At 36.8% G+C, this 25,073-nt stretch overlaps 1 protein-coding gene across 11 annotated transcripts in view; it reads right to left on the bottom strand.

Annotated features, from left to right (window-relative positions):
- The window catches only part of LOC116648530 (cytochrome c oxidase assembly factor 1 homolog), a 131,120-nt gene that overhangs the window by 68,889 nt on the left and 37,158 nt on the right, over positions 1 to 25,073 (bottom strand). Inside the window, exon 1 of one of the 11 annotated variants that reach the window (XM_032430555.1) lies at positions 7,910 to 7,926. The exons of 9 other annotated variants lie outside the window; for them this stretch is intronic. The gene's annotated coding sequence lies outside the window, so the exon portion shown is untranslated. Of the gene's footprint in view, positions 1 to 2,309; positions 2,930 to 7,909; positions 7,927 to 25,073 lie in introns of those variants that run through there. One more of the 11 variants, XM_032430554.1, reaches the window with a different exon arrangement.

Here is a 25,073-nt window from a genome sequence, read left to right as displayed (position 1 = left end):
TACCATAAATCTTTAAAAAAATAAAATAATATTTATGGGAAGCAGCAAAAGCAGTTCTAAGCAATAAATGCTGACCTTAAGAAAAAAGAAAAATCCCAAATAAACAAGCAAACATTACATCTCAAAGAACTAGAAAAAGAAAAACAAATGAAACCCAAAGTTAGCAGAAGGAAGGAAATGACAAAGATCCGAGCAGAAATAAATGAAATAGAGACGAAAAAGAAAATGGAAAAGACCAAGGAACTAAGAGCCGGTTCTTTGAAAAGATCAACAAAATTGACAAACCTTTAGCTAGACTCACCAAGAATAAAAACAAGAGGACTCACATAAAATCAGATGAAAGAGACATTACAACTGATTCCACAGATATAACAAAAGAATCATAAGTGACTACTATGCACAATTATATGCCAACAAATCTGACAGCCTAGAAGAAATCGGTAAATTCCTAGAAACAAAATGCATGATGATTTAAATATCCACATAAATGATCCTTGACATCCTCCTCTCCTCTCAGGGTACACTCCTTCACTTGACCTCAGCTACTCGTCCTTAGTCATGCTCTAGAACTTCTCACTAATAACTTGAACCCCCGAACAATCTCAATTTCTAGCTTCCCACTACCCAGCCAGCCTCTACCTTTTCAACTCACCTCTTCAAATATCTTTACTCTAATATTTCTAAACCTCAGCTCTATAATCCATTGATCCTATCACCTTTGCACTGTCCTTCACCCACCTTAGAGTCCATGGTCCATTATTGTAATCCCCCTCCTTTGAATACACCCTCAACTAATTCCCCTATCATGATCACCAGGCAAATCCCAATCCTAGATAAATCCTATTCTCCACCTTATTGGCACAGGTGGCGTGTCCTTGCAATCACTGACCAGTTCTCTAGTCTCCTGAGTTATCAGGTCATACATTTTCCTCTATTTTACTTCTGTATCTCCTTCCCCTTCCTTGGGCTCAGCAGATGATCTTGCTTCCCAATTCATTGAAAAAATAAAAGCAATCAAAATCTATCCGTTTATCTACAATTGTGCCAAAGTACTCTTGCCTTCCCTTTGCCATTATGGATGAATAATCTGTGTTCCTACTAAGACCAATCCCTCCATTGTATCCCTCCATCTCCTTTCATCTACTCAACCTCATTCCAGCAATTCACCCCTCTCTCTTACGCATCAATTTCCTTTATTATACTATTTTATTATACTATTCATATCAGCATCAAACACACTATACTAGCTCCTATCTTTGAAAAAACTCTTAATCCTGTATCATCTTCCAGCAATGGTCTCATTTTTCTACTCCCTTTAGGGAAGAAATTCCTCAAAAGAGGTATCTATTCTTGTTATCTTCCATTCCTGTCTTCCCATTCTTTCTTGAAAGCACTCCATCTTAGCCTTTATCTCCTTACTACTGCACAGAGACCGCTTCTATGAAAGTCATTAATGCCTTCCATATTGTTAAAACCAAAGGTCAAGTCTCAGCACTCATCTTACTTGATCTGGGCATATTCAACATCGCCAACCAATTCTCCTTTGAAACAGTTTCTACACTAGGCTTCCAGGACACTACTCACTCTTGGTCCTCCTCCTTACTGAGCACTCTCTCTTGTCGGTAAACCTATTCTCCTGACCTGTAAACGCTGGACTGGCCCAGGGATCTTCTTGGACTTCTATCTCTGCACTCATTCCTTCATCCAATCTCATAGCTTTAAACCACTCCTCTATGCTGATATCCATACTCCTCACTCAGATTTCTCTGTATTCTAGACTCTTGAATCTACCTGCCTAGTCAACATCTTAACCTGAATGCTAAGGAAGCATCTAGAACTTGCTTGTTCAAAATCAAATTCCTGATTTCTCTCTCCTTCCTAAACCTGCTTCTCCCACAGAACCCTTTCAATGAATGGCAACTCTAGCCTTCCAGTTGTCCAGGCCCAAAACTCTGTATTTTTTCTCTCACATTCCACATCTAATACATGAGCATATCTTGTTCATTTTACTTTCAAAATATATCTAGACTGTGAACATTCTTCACTACCTTCATCTACACCCTGGACTAAGTCACCATCATCTCTTGCCTGAATTATAACAACAGCCTCCTAATTAGTCTCCTTGCTTTCTCCTTTAGCCTCTCTTACACTGTCCTCTTAATACAGCAAGCACAGTGATCCTTTTAAAACCTAAATAAGATTACATCACTCCTCTGTTAAAAACCTTCACATTTCAGATAGTAATCACACTCAACGTAAAAGACAAAGTCTTTACAATAGCTAATGAGCCTCCCTATTAATTCTCTCACCTCATCTCCTTGCCACACGAAAGTCTTCTCATTTGTTTTTCCCTCTGTCTGCAATTTAAGTTTGATAAAACCAAGAATGATCAGAATATGGAACAAAAACTTTTATACACCAATGGTGGGAGTATAAATTAATGTGAGTACTTTACAGAACAATTTGGCAACATATAGTAAAGCTGAAGATGCATATACCCTTCAGTCCAGCAACTGCACATCTGCATAAAAATCCTCGACTCTAGGGCCTAGAGCAATTATCTTACACATACTACAAGAATACCCACTGCCACATTGTATGTAAAAGCAGAACAACCAGAAATCTAAGTATCTACCAGGAGGAAATGTATAAATTATAATAAATATAATGGAATACTATGTAACAGCTAAAATAAATGACCAACCTACAAATATCAACATGCCTGTAGTTAAAAACCACAACGGTAACCTAATGAAAAGCAAGCTGCAGAATGATATATATTACAGTATGTTCCTATGAATATATATTATTGAAAACATGGAAAATGAGGCTATCTTATGTATGACTATATTCATACATAACAAAATATATCAGGACAGTGGTTACCTCTGATGAAGAAAGGAAGAAGACAGGGGCACCTGGGTGGCTCAGTCATTAAGCGTCTGGCTTCAGCTCAGGTCATGATCCCAGGGTCCTGGGATCGAGCCCCGCATCGGGCTCCCTGCTTGGCAGGAAGCCTGCTTCTCCCTCTCCCACTCCCCCTGCTTGTGTTCCCTCTCTCACTGTGTCTCTCTCTGTCAAAATAAATAAAATCTTAAAAAAAAAAAAAGAAAGGAAGAAGACAGAAAAATAGATTCGGGGGAGGATTATACAGAATACTTCAACAGCATCAGTTTTGTTTTATTTCTTAAAAAAGAAAAGCTTAGCAAGTATGGGAAAAAGATCAGGACTTGACAGAAATAGATGATAGGTACATGGGTATTTGTTAAGTTATTCTCTGAAGTCTTAAAATAGTCATAATTTTAATCAAGCGTATTACATTTTAAGAAAAATTATGTGATTAAAATCCTACACTTTCCAAACTTCATAAAAAACAATGGCCACCTTAGCTTCTTCTACCTGAAATGAATGGTAGTTGTCAAGGATTTTCTGAAAATTCTGGAATTCCACAAAAAGAGGCTTGTTTGCCATCACACTACTCTACCTCGGCTTCCTTTTTCTTAAAGCAGCACATTTCTACTTAAATATTAATCATCTGTAAATAGTACCACATAAATACACTGCCCTCAGTGAGGGCTGTGAAGTGGAAATGCAACCTGAAGCAAACACAGCAATAGGCACCAAGATTCAAATAAGCTTCTTAAATCACCAGTTGGTACAGGTGACTAATGTAAAGGTAGATAACTGCTTTTTCATTTAGAGTTGGGTTTCTGAATTATAACAGAACCAGTGATATCTCTTTTTCTAAGTCCTTTACCAAAACCAGCCTGTGTAAGTTGAATTCTAGAAAAATTTTCCTTATGATCACCTATTAATTAGATTAATACAGGATGAAAATCCTAGAACACTAAAGCATAATCTTTAGGAAAACTGACTTTCACAAGGTCAAAACAAAAGTTATGGAACTGCATACAATATGAAAAACAAATGTTTAGCCTGCAGATAAATCACAGGTTAGATTAATTTCGTGACTCAAAACAACCCACTTGCTCTTAAAAGCAAGATTGTCCAGTAAAGAAATGGGCAGAAGATACAAACAGACACTTCTCCAAAGAAGACATACAAATGGCCAACAGACACATGAAAAAATGCTCCACATCACTTGCCATCACTGCAATACAAATCAAAACCACAATGAGATACCACCTCACACCAGTTAGAATGGCTAAAATTAACAAGACAGGGAACAACAAATGTTGCCAAGGACGTGGAGAAAGGGGAACCTTCTTACACTGTTGGTGGGAATGCAAGCTGGTACAGCCATCTGGAAAACAGCATGGAAGGTCCTAAAGAAGTTAAAAATAAAGGTACCCTATGACCCAGTAATTGCACTACTGGGTATTTATCCCAAAGATACAGATGTAGTGAAGAGAAGGGACACCTGCACCCCTGTGTTCACAGAAGCAATGTTCTCAATAGCCAAACTGTGGAAGCAACCGAGATGTCCTTCAACAGATGAATGGATGAAGAAGATACGGTTCATACATACAATGGAATATTACTCAGTCATCAGAAAGGATGAATACTTACCATTGACATCGACATGGATAGAACTGGAGAGTATTATGCTAAGTGAAATAAGTCAATCAGAGAAAGTCAATTATCATATGGTTTCACTCATATCTGGAATATAAGGAATAGTGCAGAGGACCACAGGGGTAGGGAGGGAAAACTGAATGGGAAGAAATCAGAGAGGGAGACAAACCATGAGAGACTCTGAACTCTGGGAAACAAACTGAGGGTTGTGGAAAGGGAGGTGGGTGGGGGATGGTGTAACTGGGTGATGGGCATTAAGGAGGGCACATGATGTGATGAGCAATGGGTACTATACACAACTAATGAATCATTGAACATTACATCAAAAAACTAATGAGGTACTATATGTTGGCTAATTGAATTTAAATTAAAAAAAAAAAACAGATTGTTTTTAAAAATCTCAAACATGAAAACTGAGACACAATTCACAAATGCAGGGGCATAAACCCAGCTGACCGGTATAAGTGACAAACCTCTTAATGCTGTGGTTTCCTTACTTTAATACAATGGAAAAATACTGAATACTTGCCACCCACTAATATTTACACAGAAACTTTGAGACTCTCAGAACAAAACTCAATGCAAAACCTGTTCTATAACCACAGTGAAAGTCAAAAGGGTTGATGCAGGAGGTAATCATGAGCCAAAAATGACACCCAAACAGCAGGAGAACAATTCTATTATGCTAATTACCTACGAACCGTTTTAGTGGCTGCGAGGTGTGACTCATCGGTAGTGTGTCATACTTGCCCATGATCTTGGGTACTTAGTTTCCAAGGACATTAATCGAAGCTTCAATGTGCTTTAAAGGCCCATTACCCATTTTACTGATTAAATAAACCTTACAATTAGATACGGCTAGGAGGGCACACCAAGCACAGACTTCCATCACACATACGATCCACCTGCAAAAGGGCTGATGTATCCATTCTAAGAAAGCACCTGCATACCTGAAAGCCACAGGCCTCACCACCACTTTATATTAACATAAACAGCTTTGCAATTGTCAACCAGAAAGTTTCAAATTCCCCAGGGCTTTATTTTGGCACTGCAGAGACATCTAGGGCTTGGGAAAACTCAGAACGGGGTGGATTAGGAAAGCTACAATTATACCTTGACTGCCTTCGTCAAATTATAGGAGTGGGAGGTGAAGACATTAATGGAGACACTAGCAGTAAGAGAACACACCCTTAAAGGTAAATCCTGCATTCTGATAAACTGGGATCAGTGCGGAAAAAGGGATATACCCACCACCTGGTGAATTTAACAGGAAGCACAACAATGAGGAGTGCCTAGTTCATATGTCTCTAAGAAGAGAAATTCATGCTTTCGGCTGTAACCAAAGTAGTTATTATGATTTAATTAAAAGTTCTTATTCACTTTATTAATTACAGAGTTAATTATACCTGTTTAAAGTGAGCCATGGGATTTTGGAGTCAACCTGTTATTTGTAAAAAAAAAAAAAAAAAAGTGAAGACTTTTTTCTAAGTACTAATCAGCACGGGTGTGTTTTGTATTTGCTCTAGTACAGTTTCCAATCTTGAAAGACTGCCTAGACTCCCGCCTGACTCTCTTTCCCACACAGCCAGCACCCTGTCACGCAGACACAGAAAGGGAACAGCAAATAATCCTGTGCGGAAATGTTTTAGTTGATTGAATAGGTCCGCTATAGAAGCTTATTTGATATCTTACAAATAATACCACATATATTTAGAATGTTATTAACATCCCAACATGTAATTAGCATATCACAGACACTATCATTTCAGAATGAGTGCCGCCTTAGAAGTTATAGCCAGAGGCATTTGAGAAATATGTTGAAAGAAAAATTAGGCAGGAGGAGGGGAATTCTTGGGGCAAGATTAGAGTCAGCCTAACTTTTCAAATATACAACTTCCCAGGCTTGAGACTATTTTGGGTACATTTCAGTCCTTTTGATTCCTCACCTGGTAGATCTATGTTAAGTATATAAGTATGTATGTGTCTGTGTGTATGTGTGTGTGTGTGTGTGTGTGTGTGTGTGTGTGTGTGTGTATAACATAGTTTTGTAAGCATGTAAAGGAATAGGGAAGACTTAATTTCTACCTCTTTAGTGTCCCTCATGAAACAAAAATCAAGACTGTGCCAGCAAATCCAGGATGCTCTGTGATTTTGATGGATTTTATCCAAATTAGGCTCTAAATATTTAGTATCATTTGGTGGCAAATTTATCTTTAAACTGGAAAATAAAGTATGGATTGCAAAAAAGTAATGTAAAACTTCAAATCAGTAATAATGTTCCAACATCACTACAAATTAAAGTTTTTGGTAATTGTTGAATTTGGTTCATAAATACACAGGTATCTGTTACCTTATGCTCTCCAATTTTGTGTATGTATGAAATTTCCCATAATAAAGAATGAAAAAAGCAAGCCTCTGGAAGTAACCAGATTTGTCTCACAGAAAAATTCTTTAGACCCATATTTTATCTATTTTTGGCCTCAATTTCTGGTAATATCACAGAAAAAAACTGGCAAAGAAGCACTGAACAGCTTTCTAAAAATGTAGGAACATCCCTATACATACATATATGTGTATATATATACACGTGTGTGGGTGTATATATATATATATACACATATATATACATATATATATCTCTTAAACTTTAAATTTATACTTTAATACTCAAGCTCACATTGACTTGCTGCATTTTATCACAATGGTTCAATTTTAAAAAATGGGACGGAAATATTCTTTACATTTACAAGTGTAGTGAGTTAAGAAAACTGAAGCCATAGCAATGCTGGCCTCTACACCCAGACCACAGACCTCCCTACTAGATGCTCTGTAAAGAAGTTAGGTATTCTCAGGCCATCAGAGGCTTAAAGGGGTCCCTTGCCTCACAAGAAATTATAATATGGACTAACATATCATTTTATCAACAGCAGTAATGAGTTAATGCTGACATACCCTGTCTATCTTACCTGTTTTCATTCCTACAAAAGAAAGCGACAAACAAAACCAAAAAGTTTATGTAGACTTAAATCAATTATATTACTTTGAAGAATCCTTTTCATTAAAAAAAAAAACTCCTTTACAACTAAATTATTTTTAAAGAATAAAGTATAAAAAGCTCTTTTAGTAACTAACCAATAAAAGTCAAGAAGAATTCATCTTTTACAGGAAAGAATATCTCTTTTTATGTAAGTGCCTAGAGTATTTCAATTCAAAAGCTAAAAAGGTATGCACTGATATTAGAATCTTCAGTGATTTTCCTTTCTGGTTTATGCCTTGAATCTGTTTAAATTCTGGTTTGGGCTTTTTATTTACTCTATGAGCCTTCTTAATTATTCAGAGGTTTATGCATAGACTAGAAAAGAATGTCACTTACGGGGCGCCTGGGTGGCTCAGTCGTTAAGCATCTGCCTTCGGCTCAGGTCATGATCCTGGGGTTCTGGGATCGAGCCCCGCATCGGGCTCCCTGCTCAGCAGGGACTCTGCTTCTCCCTCTCCCACTCCACCTGTTCCTGTTCCCTCTCTCGCTGTCTCTCTCTGTCAAATAAATAAATAAAATCTTTAAAAAAAAAAATGTCACTTAAATTTAGTGGAGAAAATACAGAGAAATTTTACTTATTTTAAAAAGTGTGTGTGGAGGTAGGGCTCAATAAGGATGACTTCAATCCCCTTTTAATCATAACTAGGAACGCTGGTTGAATCAAGTGTGATGTAAATGATAACCACAGGGGCGCCTGGGTGGCTCAGTCGTTAGGCGTTCGCTTTTGGCTCAGGTCATGATCCCAGAATCCTGGATGGAGCCCCGCATCGGGCTCCCTGCTCCGCAGGAAGCCTGCTTCTCCCTCTCCCACTCCCCCTGCTTGTGTTCCCTCTCTCACTGTGTCTCTGTCAAATAAATAAATAAAATCTTAAAAAACAAATAAATGATAACCATAAAAATCAACAGTGTTCTTGTAAATACTCAACAATTAGAAAATATAAATTTCAAAACAATATCCCATTTGCAGTTAGAAAAATATATATATTAAAATGTTTTAAATTTAACAGAGAATACATGTAACTTTTATAAAACCACAAACCTCCTGGGTTAAAATGAGGCTTAAAACAAAAGAAAAAAGTACCAAAAAAAAAAATGATAGCTTTAACTATTTACAATTAAGACTTTTCTTTGATGAAAATTGAAAAAAAAAACAACAATAAATGTGGCACGAAAGTGTTTCATTACACTTCTATCATCCTTAAAAAAATTATACTGTTTGTGTGTCACACGAAAAGTTGGAGCATTTGAATTTTCAAGGGCAAAGTCACTTCGTGCATGTGTGCTGGTTAACACGGTTCCTATCTAATCTTCAAAGAGTTTAAATTTTTAAGTATAATATCAAGCCCAAAAGTAATCATTAATTAAAGGACATAGGCAAGTATTCACAAATTAGATTGAGAGGTCAGAAGGAAAATCTCATACTGAGTATTTGCTGGGTTTTATAAAGCTGGGTGGTTCTTCCCTTATTTTTCTATTGAAATTTAACACTCAAGGAAAAGAACACAAAACGTAAATAAATACTCAGCTTAGTAAGTTATAACCAAGCAAGCACCTATGTAACCACCAAGAAGGACCAGAACTAGAGCACTGCCAGGACCCCATCAGACACTTCTTGTTTCTACCTAATCATTAACCCCTTCCTCCTCTCCAAGGGCAACGACTCTGACTTCTAAACACTGGAATCATACAGTATGCATTCTTTTGCACATGGGTTCTTATGCTAAACATTATGTGTTTTAAATATACACATTGTGTCCCATTTTGTTCATTTTTACTACACTACAATATCCCAAGGTAGAAACATATAATGACTTACTACCTATTATGATACTGATGCACATACCCCCCATATGGAGCCAGACCAAATTATGCTGCCATAGACATTCATATACATACCACTTGGTTCACACATACATAGCATTTCTGTGGGGAGATGAATCGCAGGGTCACAGAGTATGCATACATTCAGCATTTACACTGCCGGTTTACCAGAGTGGTACACTAACATATATTCTACTAACAGTGTATGAGAATTTCATGCTCCATATTCCCACAAATTATTATTAGTCTGGTAGGTGTGTAGTAGTTGTATGCCATCATGGTTTTAATTTGTATTCCTCTAATGACTTGTGGTCTCAAGTAACTTTTCTTATTTTTACTTTGGACATCCTTTTGGTGAAGTACCTGTTCAAGTCTCTTCCTCATCTTTCTATGAGGCTGTCTTTTTGTCACCAATCTGTATACAGTCTTACTTATATCCAATTCATGAGCTCCTTGTCAGAGAGCTACAAATATCGTCTACTCTGTAGGAGTAGCTTGCCTTTTACTCTCTTAAGGTGATTTTCAATAAACAGAAATTCTTCATTTTAATAAAATCCAATTTATTATTTTTTCCTTTTAGGGTTAAAATCCTTTTTGTGTCCTATTTAAGAAAACTTTTTATATTCTAAGGTCACATAAATATTTTTCTATATTGTCTCCTAAAATATTTATTGTTTTGCCTTTCACAAGTAGGTCCACAATCCACTGGGAATTTATTTTAGGTGTGGTGTGGTATAAAACTTGATTCACTTTGTTCCATATAAATATGCACAATGCTTTAGCACCATTTACTGAAATACCATGTTTCCACTGTTCTACATGTCACCTTTCCCATAAATCAAGTGTCTATAAACATGTGCTTGTTTTTATATTCCTAATTTTGTTTGGTTGATCTACTGAACCAAGAACACTGTCTTTATTACTCTAGCTTCATTAAAATATTGATATCTAATCAAATGAGCTATTCTACGTTGTTCTTGAAGAATGTCTTGACTCTTCTTACTCTTTTGCATTTTCATATAAATTTCATATAAATTCAATGACTGTGACAACGCTGTGTGTAAGTCTTACTAACCTACTTAAAATATATGGTACAGGGCCCCTGGGCGGCTCAGTCATTGGGCGTCTGCCTTCGGCTCAGGTCATGATCCCAGGGTCCTGGGATCGAGCCCCACATCGGGCTCCCTGCTCCGTGGGAAGCCTGCTTCTCTCTCTCTCACTCCCCCCTGCTTGTGTTCCCTCTCTCGCTGTCAATCTCTCTGTCAAATAAATAAATAAAATCTTTAAAAAAAAAAAAAATATATATGGTACAGCAAACCTAGAGGAATTACACAACTTGTGTGAGGCTATAAAACTGCAAAGTCTAGATATGAACCCTGCAGTGTCTTTGTGCAAAGTGTACACTTTACTATATCCTGCATGCCTATAAACTCACACATGCAGAAATGTTAAGCCTAAAAATAAAAATATACACAAATAAAAATAATAATAAATTATTTTAATACCTATTTAACTTATTATGGGTAATGTTAAGATAATTAATTCTGTCAATGATGGCAAATTTATTATGAAACTGGTACTAACAGTACCAATTTTGCCAGCAGAAGTGAAAATTACTACAATCCTTTTAAAATTCTAGAAAACCAGTAATGTTTACTACTATTTAGGTGCAAAAGAACTCAGTGTCCTGAAGGATTTAGTTACTACCTGCTAATATCCAATTGCTATAAAACATGGGTTATGACTAACTCCCATTCGAAGGCCTATTAAGATGAAACAGATCTTTGGTAGGTAAAGGAGAGAAAAGATTCATGGATGATTCTTAGGTATCTGGCTTGAGCAAAGCACGCTCATAGAACTAATATACTATTAACTAATATTTCTTTAGCAACTAGGCAGTGTGGTAAGTGCTTGACATAAATGATCTCATTTCATCTCTCCAACTCTAACAGATATTAGTGCTGCCTCAAATTACAAAAGGGAAAGAAAGTACTAGATATCAGATCGTAACTAAAACCTTCACTTGCTAAGCCTTTTCTATTATTGCAAATTGCTAATATTCATGTGATATTTATTTCACAACTGAGCTGAAAGACCAGATTTTCCACTTGGGAGTATATAAGTGATACTAAATCAACAGGCAGGCAGCTGTCAGGGTTTCCCTGTAAATGAATGCAGGAAGTCACCGGGAGACTTCTGACATTACTGCACCCAGCAAAGTCACCTTTGAAAACAATACTAGATTTGTTAGGCTTGCTTTTTTCTTTCTGGGTTTTGGTTTTTTGGTGGGTTTTTCTTTTTTTTTTTTTTCCTTTGGTTTTTGGCTTTTGTTTTTGGGAGTTTTTTGTTTTGTTTTGTTTTTTTGCCTTTTTTCCCCCTTGAATTTTGGCACCTTTAAGCTTAAAGGGAAAAAAACAAAAGATGTTTAGATCTTTAACACATGAAGAAGACGATGTAATATCTCACTCTATGCTTTTTACAATTCAATTTCAGTGACAGCAGAAACCCTGGGATTAAGTTTTTAACATAAACAGACATAAATTAAAACTAAGTATTATAGGGTCATGGAAAGATAAGGGGTCACTATCATCCATGGTTGTGTAACTGGGCAGAAGAGAACAATTTTCTTATATACATAGGAACTACATTCATGGAAGACATAGATCAACATCATTCTGTACTCTTCAGGCCACATCAGTAATACAAGGCAAAACAGACTCAACCAGACTAATGATTTTTATCCACGAGTACAATTTTACTGCAAATTCCTAGAAATTATAAATTAAATGGGTTGAAGGCAGGACCTAAGACTCTATTTTTTTAAGTTTTGAAAGAGAGTCCAAGATGGCCGAGGAGTAGGAGACAATTTCATCTGGTCCCAGGAATTCAGCTAGATAGCTATCAAACCATTCTGAACACCTGTGAACTTAACAGGAGAGCAAAGAAAAGAATACCCGCAACTCTGAACAGAAAAGTGACCACTTTCTGCAAGGTAGGATGTGTGGAGAAATGAATCTGAGGCAAAATATGAGAAGACAGACCACAAGGGGATGGAGCCTCCGTCAGCTGGGTACCAGCAAGTGATAGAGCAGAGGAGCACAAAATCGAAACTTTTGCTCCAGTGAAGGACGTTGCTCTGGAAGCTAAGCGGGGTGTGGAACCCTCGCTGGGACACTGTGGTCTCAATATCCTTGGGGTCTCAAAATCCTTGGGGTCATGCTGAGTGCGGCAGAGCTCCCAGGTATCGGAGCAGGGAAGCCGGCTGCAAAGAGTGAGCCCAGGAGTGGGCTCTCAGCTCGGGGTTGCCATAAACCGTGATCCGCTGTTCAGTGGGCCACTACTCTTTGAGCAGGGACCCAACAAGCGGCAGATCCAGGGAGACCGCCCTTCCTCCCCTGGGAGGAGCAGCATGGGAGCGCACCACAGGGATCTGCTGGGTTTGGAGACTCCAAAGGCTATTGTGTGCCAGAGATAGAAACGCTCGATCACTGGCAGGGTGAGCACGGAGTGCAGCCTGAGATGGGGAGACAGGAGTGATTGACTGCTTTTCTCTGAGGGCTCACTGAGGAGTGGGGTCCCAAGCTCTCAGCTCCTCCAGGACCAGAGAGTAGGAGGCCACCATTTTCATTCTCTTCCTCTAAAGTTTTCAGGGAACAAAAGCTACAAAGAGCAAACAGGAGATTACTTAGCCTGGCCCCCTGGCAAGGGCAGTGCAATTCTGCCTCCCACAAAAACATTTAAAAATCAATACAACAGGCCCCTCCCCCAGAAGATCAGCAAGAAGAGCCAGCCAAGACCAAGTTTACGGACCAATGAGAACTGCAAAATTCCAGCACTAGGGGAACACAGCACATAGAATTCATGGCTTTTTTCCCATGATTTTTTAGTCTTTCACCTTTAATTTTTTTAATTTTATTTTTTTTCTTCTTGATCAATGAGAACGGCACAACTCCAGTGCTAAGGGAATACAGCACATAGAATCCATGGCTTTTTTTCCCCATGATTCTTTAGTGTTTCAATTTTGATTTTTTTAAATTTTCTTTCCGTTTTCCTTTCCTTTTCTTAAAATTTTCTTCTTTCCTTTTTCAACCAACTTCTTATCCTATCAATTCCTTTTTTAAAATCTTTTTAAATTTTCATTATTACAATCATATTCTCTCCCTTCATTGTACTTAACCTTATTTGTGTGTGTGTGTGTGTGTGTGTGTGTGTATACAAATATATATATATTTCTTTCTTTAAATTTTGGGATGCAGTTTCTTCTAACAGACCAAAATACACCCAAATCTTGTTTATGGCTCTGTTCTATTCACCCGCCTGATCATATTTTCCCCCCCAACCCCCCCAATTTTGGGTCTCTTCTGATTTGTTTAGTGTATATTTCTCTGGGGTCATGTTGCCCTTTTAGTATTTTGTTCTCTCATTCATCTATTCTTCTCTGGACAGAATGACAAGACAGACTCACCTGAAAAAAAAAGAACATGTGGCAGTACTGACTGCCAGGGACCTAATCAATACGGACTTTGGTAAGATGATGGAAATAGAGATCAGAATAACGATTACAAAGACACTAGCTGGGCTCGAAAAAAGCATAGACGACATCCCTTTCTGAAGAAATAAAGAAACTAAAATGTAAACAAGTCAAAATCAAAAAGGCTATTAATGAGATGTAATCAAACATGGAGGATCTAACTGCTAGGATAAATGAGGCAGAAGAAAGAATTAGTGATATAGAAGACCAAATGATGGAGAATAAAGAAGCCGAGAAAAAGAGATAAACAACTACTGGATCACGAGGGGAGTGATACCATAAAGCGAAACAATATTAAAATAATTGGGATCCCAAAAGAAGAAAGAGAGAGAGGGTCAGAAGGTATTTGGAGCAAATTATAGCAGAGAACTTCCCTAGTTTGGGGAAGGAAACAGCCATCAAAATCTAGGAGGCACTTAGAAACCCCCTCAAAATCAATAAATAGGTCAACACCCTGACATCGAATAGTAAAACTTACAAATCTCAGAGACAAAGAGAAAATCCTGAAAGCAACTCGGGACAAGAGGTCTGTAACCTACAACAGTAGAAACATTAGATTGGCAGCAGACCTACCCACAGAGACCTCGCAGGCCACAAAGGACTGGCATGACATATTCAGGGTACTAAATGAGAAAAATATGCAGCCAAGAATACTTTATCCAGCTAGGCTGTCACTGAAAATAGAAGGAGTGATAAAAAGCTTCCAGGACAAACAGAAACTAAAAGAATTTATAATCACTAAACCAGCCATACTAGAAATATTGAAAGGGGTCCTCTAAGCAAAGAAAGAGCCCAAAATTAACAAAGACCAGAAAGGAACAGACAATATACATTAACAGTCACCTTACAGGCAATACAATAGCACTAAATTCCTATCTCTCAATAGTTACCCTGAATGTAAATGGGCTAAAAGCCCCAATCAAAAGACACAGGATATCAGATTGGATAAAAAAAAGCAAGACCCATCAATATGCTGTCTGCAAGAGACTCATTTTAGACCCAAAGACACATCCAGATTGAAAGTGAGGGGGTGGAAAACCACTTATCATGCTAATGGGCACCAAAAGAAAGCTGGGGTGGTAATCCTTAAACCACACAAATTAGATTTTAAACTAAAGACAGTCTAGAGATGAGGAAGAACGCTATATTATAATTAAAGGATCTATCCAACAAGATTTAAGAATTCTAAAAATTTATGCCCTTAACACGGGAGCAGCTAATTATATAAACCAATTAATAACAAAATCAAAGAAACACATCAACAATAATACAATTATAGGAGGGGACCTTAACACCCCCCTCACGGAAATGGACAGATCATCTATGCAGAAGATCAACTTTGAATTGAATCAAAAAGATCAGCTTTGAATGACACACTGGACCAGATGGACTTCACAGATATATTCAGAACATTCCATCCCAAAGCAACAGAATTCTTCTCTGGGGCACATGGAACATTCTCCAGAATAGATCGTATCTTGGGTCACAAGTCAGGTCTCAAATAGTACCAAAAGATTGGGATCATTCCCTGCATATTTCCAGACCACAATGCTTTGAAACTGGAACTCAATTACAAGAGGAAAGTTGGAAAGAACTCAAATACATGGAGGCTAAAGAGCATCCTACTAAAGAATGAATGGGTCAACCAGGAAGTTAAAGAAGAATTTTAAAAATTCATGTAAACAATGAAATTAAAAACACAACTGTTCAAAATTTTTGGGATGCAGTAAAGGCAGTCCTAAGAGGGAAATATATAGCACTACAAGCCTTTCTCAAGATACAAGAAATGTCTCAAATACACAACCAAACTCTACGTCTAAAGGAGCTGGAGAAAGAACATCAAAGAAAGCCTAAAGCCAACAGGAGAAGATAAATATTAAAGATTAGAGCAAAAATCAATGGAATAGAAATCAAAAGAACAGTAAAATAGATCAACTAAATGAGAAGCTGGTTCTTTGAAAGACTTAGTAAGATTGATATACCCCTGGCCAGACTTCTCAAAAAGAAAAGAGAAAGAACCCAAATAAATAAAATCATGAGTGAAAGAGGAAAGATCACAACCAATACTAAAGAAATACAATTATAAGAACATATTATGAGCAAGTATATGCCAACAATTTAGACAATCTGGAAGAAATGAATGCATTCCTAGATACATATAAACTACCAAAACTGAACAAGGAAGATACAGAAACCTGAACAGACCCATAACCAGCAAGGAAATCTCCCACAAACAAGACCCCAGGGCCAGCTGGCTTCCCAGAGGAATTCTACCAATCATTTAAGGAAGAATTAATACCTACTCTTCTGAAGCTGTTTCAAAAAACAGAAATGAAAGGAAAACTTCCAAACTCTCTTTATGAGGCCAGCATTACCTTGATCCCCAAACCAGAAAAAGACCACACCAAAAAGGAGAATTACAGACAAATATTCCAAATAAACACGGATGCAAAAATTCTCACCAAAATACTAGCCAATAGGATCCAACAGTACATTAAAAGGATTATTCACCACGACCAAGTGGGATTTATCCCTGGGCTGCAAGGTTGGTTCAACATCCACAAATCAATCAACGTGATACAATACATTAACAAAAGAAAGAACAAGAATCATATGAGATTGAGAGGTCAATAGATGCAGAAAAAGCATTTGACAAAGTACAGCATCCTTTCTTGATCAAAACTCTTCAGAGTATAGGGATAGAGGATACATACCTCAATATCATAAAAGTCATCTACAAAAAGCCCACAGGAAATATCATTCCCAATGGGGAAAAACTGACAGCTTTTCCCTTAAGGTCAGGAACACGACAGGGATGCCCACTCTCACCACTGTTGTTCAACATAGTACTAGAAGTCCTAGCCTCAGCAATCAGACAACAGAAAGAAATAAAAGGCATTCAAATTGGCAAAAAAGAAATCAAACTCTCACTCTTTGCAGATGATATGATACTTTATGTGCAAAACCCAAAAGACTCCACCCCCAAACTGCTAGAACTCATACAGGAAATCTGTAAAGTGGCAGGATATAAAATCAATGCACAGAAATCACCGACAACGAGACAGAAGACATAGAAATTAAGGAATTGATCCCATTTACAATTGCACCAAGACCGTAAGACACCTAGGAATAAATCTAACCAAATATGCAAAGGATCTGTACAGAAGACTATAGAATACTCATGACAGAAATTGAGGAAGACATAAAGAAATGGAAAAACATTCCATGCTCATGGGTTGGAAGAACAAATATTGTTAAAATGTCTATGCTACCTAGAGCAATCTACACATTCAATGCAATCCCCATCAAAATACCATCAACTTTTTCACAGAGCTGGAATAAACAATCCTAAAATTTGTATGGGACCAAAGAAGACCCGAATAGTCAAAGGAATGTTGAAAAAGAAAACCAAAGCTGGTAGCATCACAATTCCAGACTTCAAGCTCTACTACAAAGCTGTCATCATCAAGACAGTATGGTACGGGCACAAAAACAGACACATAGATCAATGGAACAGAATAGCGAACCCAGAAATGGACCCTCAACTCTATGGTCAACTAATCTTCAATAAAGCAGGAAAGAATATCCATTGGAAAAAAGACAGTCTCTTCCACAAATGCTGTTGGGAAAATTGGACAGCCACATGCAGAAGAATGAAACTGAACCATTTCCTTACACCATACACAAAAATAGACTCAAAATGGATGAAAGACCTAAAGCTGAGACAGGAATCCATCAAAATCCTTGAGAAGAACACAGGCAGCAACCTCTCCAACCTTGGCCATAGCACTTTCTTCCTAGACACTCTCCAAAGGCAAAGGAAACAAAGGCAAAAATGAACTATTGGGACTTCAAGATTAAAAGCTTTTGCACAGCAAAGGAAACAGTCAACAAAACCAAAAAACAACCAATAGAATGGGAGAAGATATTTGCAAATGACATATCAGATAAAGGGCTAGTATCCGAAATCTATAAAGAACTTCTCAAACTCAACACCCAAAAAACAAATAATCCAATCAAGAAATGGGCAGAAAATGAACAGACATTTCTGCAAAGAAGACATCCAAATGGCCAACAGACATGAAAAAGTGCTCCACATCACTCTGCATCAGGGAAATATAAATCAAAACCACAATGAGATACCACCTCACACCAGTCGGAATGGCTAAAATTAACAAGTCAGGAAATGACAGATGTTGGTGAGGATGTGGAAAAAGGGGAACCCTCCTACACTGTTGGTGGGAATGCAAGCTGTTGTAGCCACTCTGGAAAACAGTATGGAGGTTCCTCAAAAAGTTGAAAATAGAGCTACCCTATGACTCAGCAATTGCACTACTGGGTATTTACCCCAAAGATACAAATGTAGTGATCCGAAGGGGCACCCGCACCCTAATGTTTACAGCAGCAATGTCCACAATAGCCAAACTACGCAAAGAACCCAGATGTCCATCGACAGATCAATGGATAAAGAAGATGTGGTGTGTATGTATATACATACACAATGGAATATTATGCAGCCATCAAAGAAAATGAAATCTTACCATTTGCAGTGACATGGATAGAACTAGAGGGTGTTATGCTAAGCGAAATAAGTCACTCAGAGGAAGACAATTATCATATGATCTCTCTGATATATGGAATTTAAGAAACAAGGCAGAGGATCACATGGGAAGAGAGGAAAAAATGAAACAAGACGAAACCAGAGAGAGAGACAAATCATAAGAGACTCTTAATCTCAGGAAACAAACTGAGGGTTGCTGGAGGGGAGGAGGGTGGGGGGATAGGGGTGCTGGGTGATGTACACTGGGGAGGGTATGTGTTGCGGTGAGCACTGTCTATTGCGCAAGACTGATGAATCACAGACCTGTACCCCTGGGACAAATAATACATTATATGTTAATAATAAAACTAATAATAAAATCTTAAAAATAAAAAATAATAAAATAAAATAAAAATAAACAAAAGTTCCTACAAATAGCTAAAAACCAATTAACAAAATGGCAATAAGTATAAACCTACCAATAATTACTTTAAATATAAATGGACTAAATTTTCCATTAGGAGACACAGATTCGTTAACTAGATTAAAAAAAAAAAAGACCCAACTATATGCTACCTATAAGAAACTTATTTCAGATATAAGGGCACACACAGACTGAAAGAGAAGAGATGGAAAAAAAATATTCCATGCAAATGGAAACCAAAAGAAATCTAGGGTAACTATACTTACATCAGACAAACTAGATGTTAAGATAAAGCCCATAATACCAGGCAAGGTCATTACATAATGATAAATCGGTTAACCTAATAGAAGAAATGATATTTGTTAAATGTATGTGCATGCAACATAAGAGAACCCAAATATAGAAAGAAAATATTAACAGACCTAAAAGAGAAATAGACAATATAGCAGTAGTAGAGAACTTTAACACCCCACTTTCATGAATAGCTAGATCACCAGAAGAGAAAATCATTAAGGAAACATTTTCCTTAAACAACACATAGATTAGATGGACTTACCACACAGATACAGATTACCCCATCCAAAACAACAGAAAATACGTTCTTCTCAAATGTAGATAAATCATTCTCCAGGAGAGATCAGATGTTAGGCCACAACCAGGTCTTTGTAAATTTAAGAAGACTGAAATCATACCAAGCATCTTTTCCAGCCACAATGGTAAGAAACTACAAATCAGTAACAAAAAACCTGCAAAATTCACATATATGTAGAAATTAAATAAGATGCTACTTAACAACCAATGTGTCAAAAAATCAAAAATGAATTCAAAAAAATATATGGACACAAAAATGAAAATGGAAATACAACTTACCAAAATCAATGGGATGCAGCAAAAACAGTTCTAAAAGAGAAATTCATAGCAATAAATGCCTACATCAAGAAATAAGAAAAATCTCAACCTAAAAATTCACTTCAAAGCACTAGAAAAAGAACAAATGAAGCCCAAAGTCAGCAGGAAAGAAATTATAAAAATCAGAACAAAAGTGAGTGAATTAGAGGTTAAAAAGGTAACAGAAATAATAAATAAAATGAAAAGCTTGTTTTATCAGATATATAAGATTTATGAACATTAAACTAGACTCAAGGAAAAAAGAGAGAGGAATCAAATAAAAATTTTTTTTTTTTTAAGATTTTATTTATTTATTTGACAGAGAGAGACACAGTGAGAGAGGGAACGCAAGCAGGCGGAGCGGGAGAGGGAGAAGCAGGCTTCCCGCCGAGCAGGGAGCCCGATGCGGGGCTCGATCCCAGGACCCTGGGATCATGACCTGAGCCGAAGGCAGACGCTTAACGGCTGAGCCACCCAGGAGCCCCAGGAATCAAATAAAATTAAAAAATGAAAGAGGAGATGATCACAACTAATACCACAGAAATACAAAAGGTCATAAGAGAATACTACAAACAATTACACACCAACAAATTGGACAACCAAGAAGAAAAAGATAAATTCCAAGAAACATACAACCCACCAAGACTGAAACATGAAGAAATAGAAAACTAAACAGATCAATTACTAGTAAGGAGATTAATCAGTCAACTAAAACTTCCCAACAAACAGAAGCCTAGGACCTGATGGCTTCACTGGTGAATTTTACAAAACGTTTAAGAAAAAATAATACCAATCCTTCTTAAAGTTTTCTAAAATATAGAAGAGGAGGGCACACTTCCAAACTCATTTTATGAGGCCAGAATCGCCCTGCCTCAAAAAGCAGACAAGGATACCACAAGAATGGAAAATTAGAGGCCCAAATCCTTGATGAACATGGATGCATATATACTCAACAATATATTTAAAAACTGAATTCAACAATACATTAAACATATCAGACACCATGATCAAGTGGGATTTAGTTCAGGGATGCAAAGATGGTTCAACATCCACAAATCAAACAATGTGATACACAACATCAACAAAATGAAAGGTAAAAATGACATGATTATAACAATAGATGTAGAAAAAGCATTTAACAAAAGTCAGCACCCATTCACGATAAAAACTCTCAACAAGGTAGGAATAGAGGAAATGTACCTCAACATAAAAAAGGCCATATATGGCAAGCCGACAGCTAACATTATACTCAGTGCAACACTGAAAGTTTTCCTCCTAACATCAGGAACAAGATGAGGATATCCACCCTAGCCACTTTTACTCAACATAGTATTGGAATCACTAGCCAGAGCAATTAGGCAGTAGAAAAAAGTAAAAGGCATCCAAATGAGAAAGGAAGAACTAAAACTGTCACTATGTGGCATACTACTTGGCATGATACTATATAAAGAAAACCCTAAAGACGCCACTAAAAAAAAATCGTTAGAGCAAATAAAGAAATTCAGTAAAACTGCAGTATATAAAATCAATACACAAAAATATGTTGCATTATCTATATGCTAATATCAAACTATGAGAAAAAGAAAATAAGAAAATCCCATTTATAATTCCATAAATAAGAATAAAATAATTAGGAGCACATTTAACCATGGAGGAGATAAGCCTGTACACAGAAAACGGTAAGATATTGATGAAAGAAAATGATGACACAAATGGAAAGTTATTTCATGGTCTAGGTTGGAATAGTATTGCTAAAATGTCCATACTCCCAAAGTAATCTGATTCAATGCAATCCCTATCAAAATGCCAATCGTATTTTCACAGAAAGAAAACAATTTAAAATTTGTATGGAAACATAAAAGACTGAATAGCCAAAGCAATCCTGAAAAAACAAACGAACAACGTGGAGGTGTCACAATTCCAGGCTTCAAGTTATATTACACAATTATAGTAATCAAAACAGTATGGCACTGGCACAAAAACAGACACATAGATCAACAGAACAGAATAGGAAATCCATAAATAAGCCCACAATTACACATTCAATTAATTTTTGACAAAGGAGGGAAGAATACACAATGGGAAAAAGGCAAATCGTGTTGGGAAAACTGGGCAGCTACATGCAAAAGAATGAAACTGGACCACTTCCTTATACCATACACAAAAATAAACTCAAAATGGACTGATGACAACCTAAATGCGAGACTTGAAACCATAAAAGTCCTAGAAAAGAACACAGGCATTAATCTGTCATCAGCTGTAAAAATTTTTCTAGATATGTCTTCTAACACAAGGAAAACAAAAGTAAAAAACTTTTGGGACTACATCAAAATAAAAAGCTTCTACATAGCAAAAGAAACAATCAACAGAACTAAAAGATAATCTATTGAATGGGAGAAAATATATGCAAATGATATGCCTGATAAAAGGTAAGTACCCAAAATACATAAAGAACTTATACAACTAAACACCCAAAAAACAGACAATCAACTTAAAAATGGACAGGCAACTTGAATAGACATTTTCCAAAGAAGATACACAGATAGCCAACTGGCACATGAATAGATGCTCAACCTCATTAATCATCAAGGCAATGCAAATCAAAACCATAATGAAATTGTCATTAGGGTTTCACCCTTTCAGACCGGCTATTTTCAAAGAGAAAAATAACAAGTGTTGGCGAAAATACGGATAAAGGAGAACCCTCATACCACTGTTGGGAATGTAATTCATGAAGCCATTATGGATAACAGTATGGAGGTTCCTCAAAAAATTAAAAATAAAACTACCACACAATCCAGCAACTCCACTTCTAGGTATTTGTCCAAAGAAAACACAATTCAAGGAGAGAGGTATATACCCCTATGGTCACTAAACATTATTTGAAATTGTCAAGATATGGAAGTAACTTAAATGCTCATTAATATATAAGTGGATAAACAAGTGGATAAATTAATACATAAGTGGATACACATACAATGGAATATTACTCAGCCACAAGAAGGGACAAAATCTTGCCATTTGGGACAACATGGATGGACCTAGCAGGTATGATGCTTAGTGAAATAGGTCAAAGATCAATACTGTATGAATTTATATATATATATATATATATATAAAACCCACAACAAATGAACAAATGGACTCATAGATACAGAAAACATACTGTTGGTAACCAGAGGGGGGAGGACAAAATAAATGAAGGGGATTAAAAGGTACAAACTGACGAGTTATGAAATAAGTCATGAGGCTGAAAACTACAGCATAGTAATACAGTCAGTGACACTGTAATAACTTTGTATATTGACAGACAGTAACTAGATTTTTGGGGAGGATTATTTTGTAACATATGAAAGTATCAAATCACTATTATGTACACCTGAAAGTAATCGGATGTTGTACATCAATTATTCTTCAATTTAAAAAAAAGAGGCATGCCCTCGAGCTTCTGGGGATGCTTCACCTACAGATCCCTGCAACTAATCCATGGGCACCCCCAGTGCTCGACATACCTCACCTATAAAAACATACCACTGAGGAAAGTACTCTGCATACTCCCTATGACAGCGAGAACAAGCTTTTGCAGGGGAGCATGCCTAGAAAGCCACTCCTGCAGAAATCGCAAACTTAAACATTCAACATCACCCTAGAGAAAGTAAAAGGGAACCTGTCATTATCTAGTCCAGCTTTGAATGATTCAGAGAAGGTATACAAGCTTAAGAATTCTGCCACAAGAGGGAGCAAGAAGTGTGGAGCAAGTGTATTAATAGAAGAGGTCTGAGAAAGACCAAATCCCTTACAGGGCTGAAAAAGATATTTCTCTCCCCAAACCAGTGGATAAAGACTGGAGAAGCAATGCAAGACATGAAGAAATATGAATATCAAGGAACATAAAAACACAAAAAGAAATACAATAATTTTCCAATAACTAAACCCAAAGAAACTGAGATCAGCAATTTATCCAATAAGAATTCAATAGAGTTGTTTTAAAGGAAGCTCAGTGAACTACAAGAAAATACAGAAAGACAATTCAATGAAACCAGGAAATGGACAAAAAAAATGAAAACTTTATAGAAAGGTAAAAATCATTTAAAAAAAAAATTCCGGAGGTAAAGAATATAGTAAATAAAATGAAAAATACAATGGAGAATATCAATAGGAGAACAGATCAAACAGAGGAAGAATTTGTGAAACAGAAAGCAGGACTTTTGAAATTATCAGTAGAAGTAGAACAAATAAAAAAGAATGACAGTGAAGACTGCCCATGTGAACTACAGGATACCATTAAGACAAATTATCTAGGTAGTACTGCAGCCCCAAAAGGAGATGAGAGGGGGAAAGGACAGAAAGCTTAAAGAAATAATAGCTGAGAATTTCCCAAGTCTGAGGAAAAATTCAGACATCCAAGTTCAATCCTAAATGACCTTCTCCAAGACACATTAAAATAAATCTGCCTCAAATCAAAGAGAAAGAACTGTAAAAGCAAAAGAAGGAAAAAAATTCCCACTTACAAGGGAAACTTCATAAGGCTATCAGCAAATTTCTCAGCAGAAATCTTACAGGCCAAGAAACAGTAGTACGGTATATTCAAAGCGCTAAAAAAAAAAAAAAAAAATTACAATCAAAAATGTTACCCAGCAAAGTTGTCCTTCAGAAATGAAGGAGTTAAAGACATTCCTGGACAAACAAAAGCTAAAAGAGTCCATCACCACCACACCTGTCTTACAAAAAATGTTGAAAGGAGTTCTATAAATTGAAATGAAAGAATACTAATTAGTAAAATGAAAGCATACTGGTCAGTATAACTCAAACTTAGAATATTCTAACACTGTAATACGTAGGTGTAATAACTATTTAATTTTGAAAGAAAGGTTAAAGGACAAAAATATAAAAAATAGGGGCGCCTGGGTGGCTCGGTCGTTAAGTGTCTGCCTTCGGCTCAGGTCGTGGTCCCAGGGTCCTGGGATCAGGCCCCACGTCGGGCTCCCTGCTCTGCGGGGAAGCCTGCTTCTCCCTCTCCTACTCCCCCTGCTTGTGTTCCCTCTCTCACTGTGTCTCTCTGTCAAATAAATGAATAAAATCTTTAAAAATATATATATATATATATAAAATAACTACAACTATAGTAATTTGTAAGTTAGTTATAAATGGTGACATCAAAAACAAAAGACAAAGGGATAAAATGCTAGTTTTTGTATATGTTCAAAACTAAGTTGTTACCAGCATAAAATAGACTATTATATCTACAAGATGTTTTATATAACTCTCATGGTAACCAAGAAACAAAAACTTATAG

The sequence above is a fragment of the Phoca vitulina genome, unplaced genomic scaffold, assembly GCF_004348235.1.
Source record: "Phoca vitulina isolate PV1807 unplaced genomic scaffold, GSC_HSeal_1.0 scaffold44, whole genome shotgun sequence".
Taxonomy (NCBI): Eukaryota; Metazoa; Chordata; class Mammalia; order Carnivora; family Phocidae; genus Phoca; species Phoca vitulina.
The sequence above is the reverse complement of the archived record's forward strand: the minus strand, read 5'-3'. Positions and strand labels throughout refer to the sequence as shown.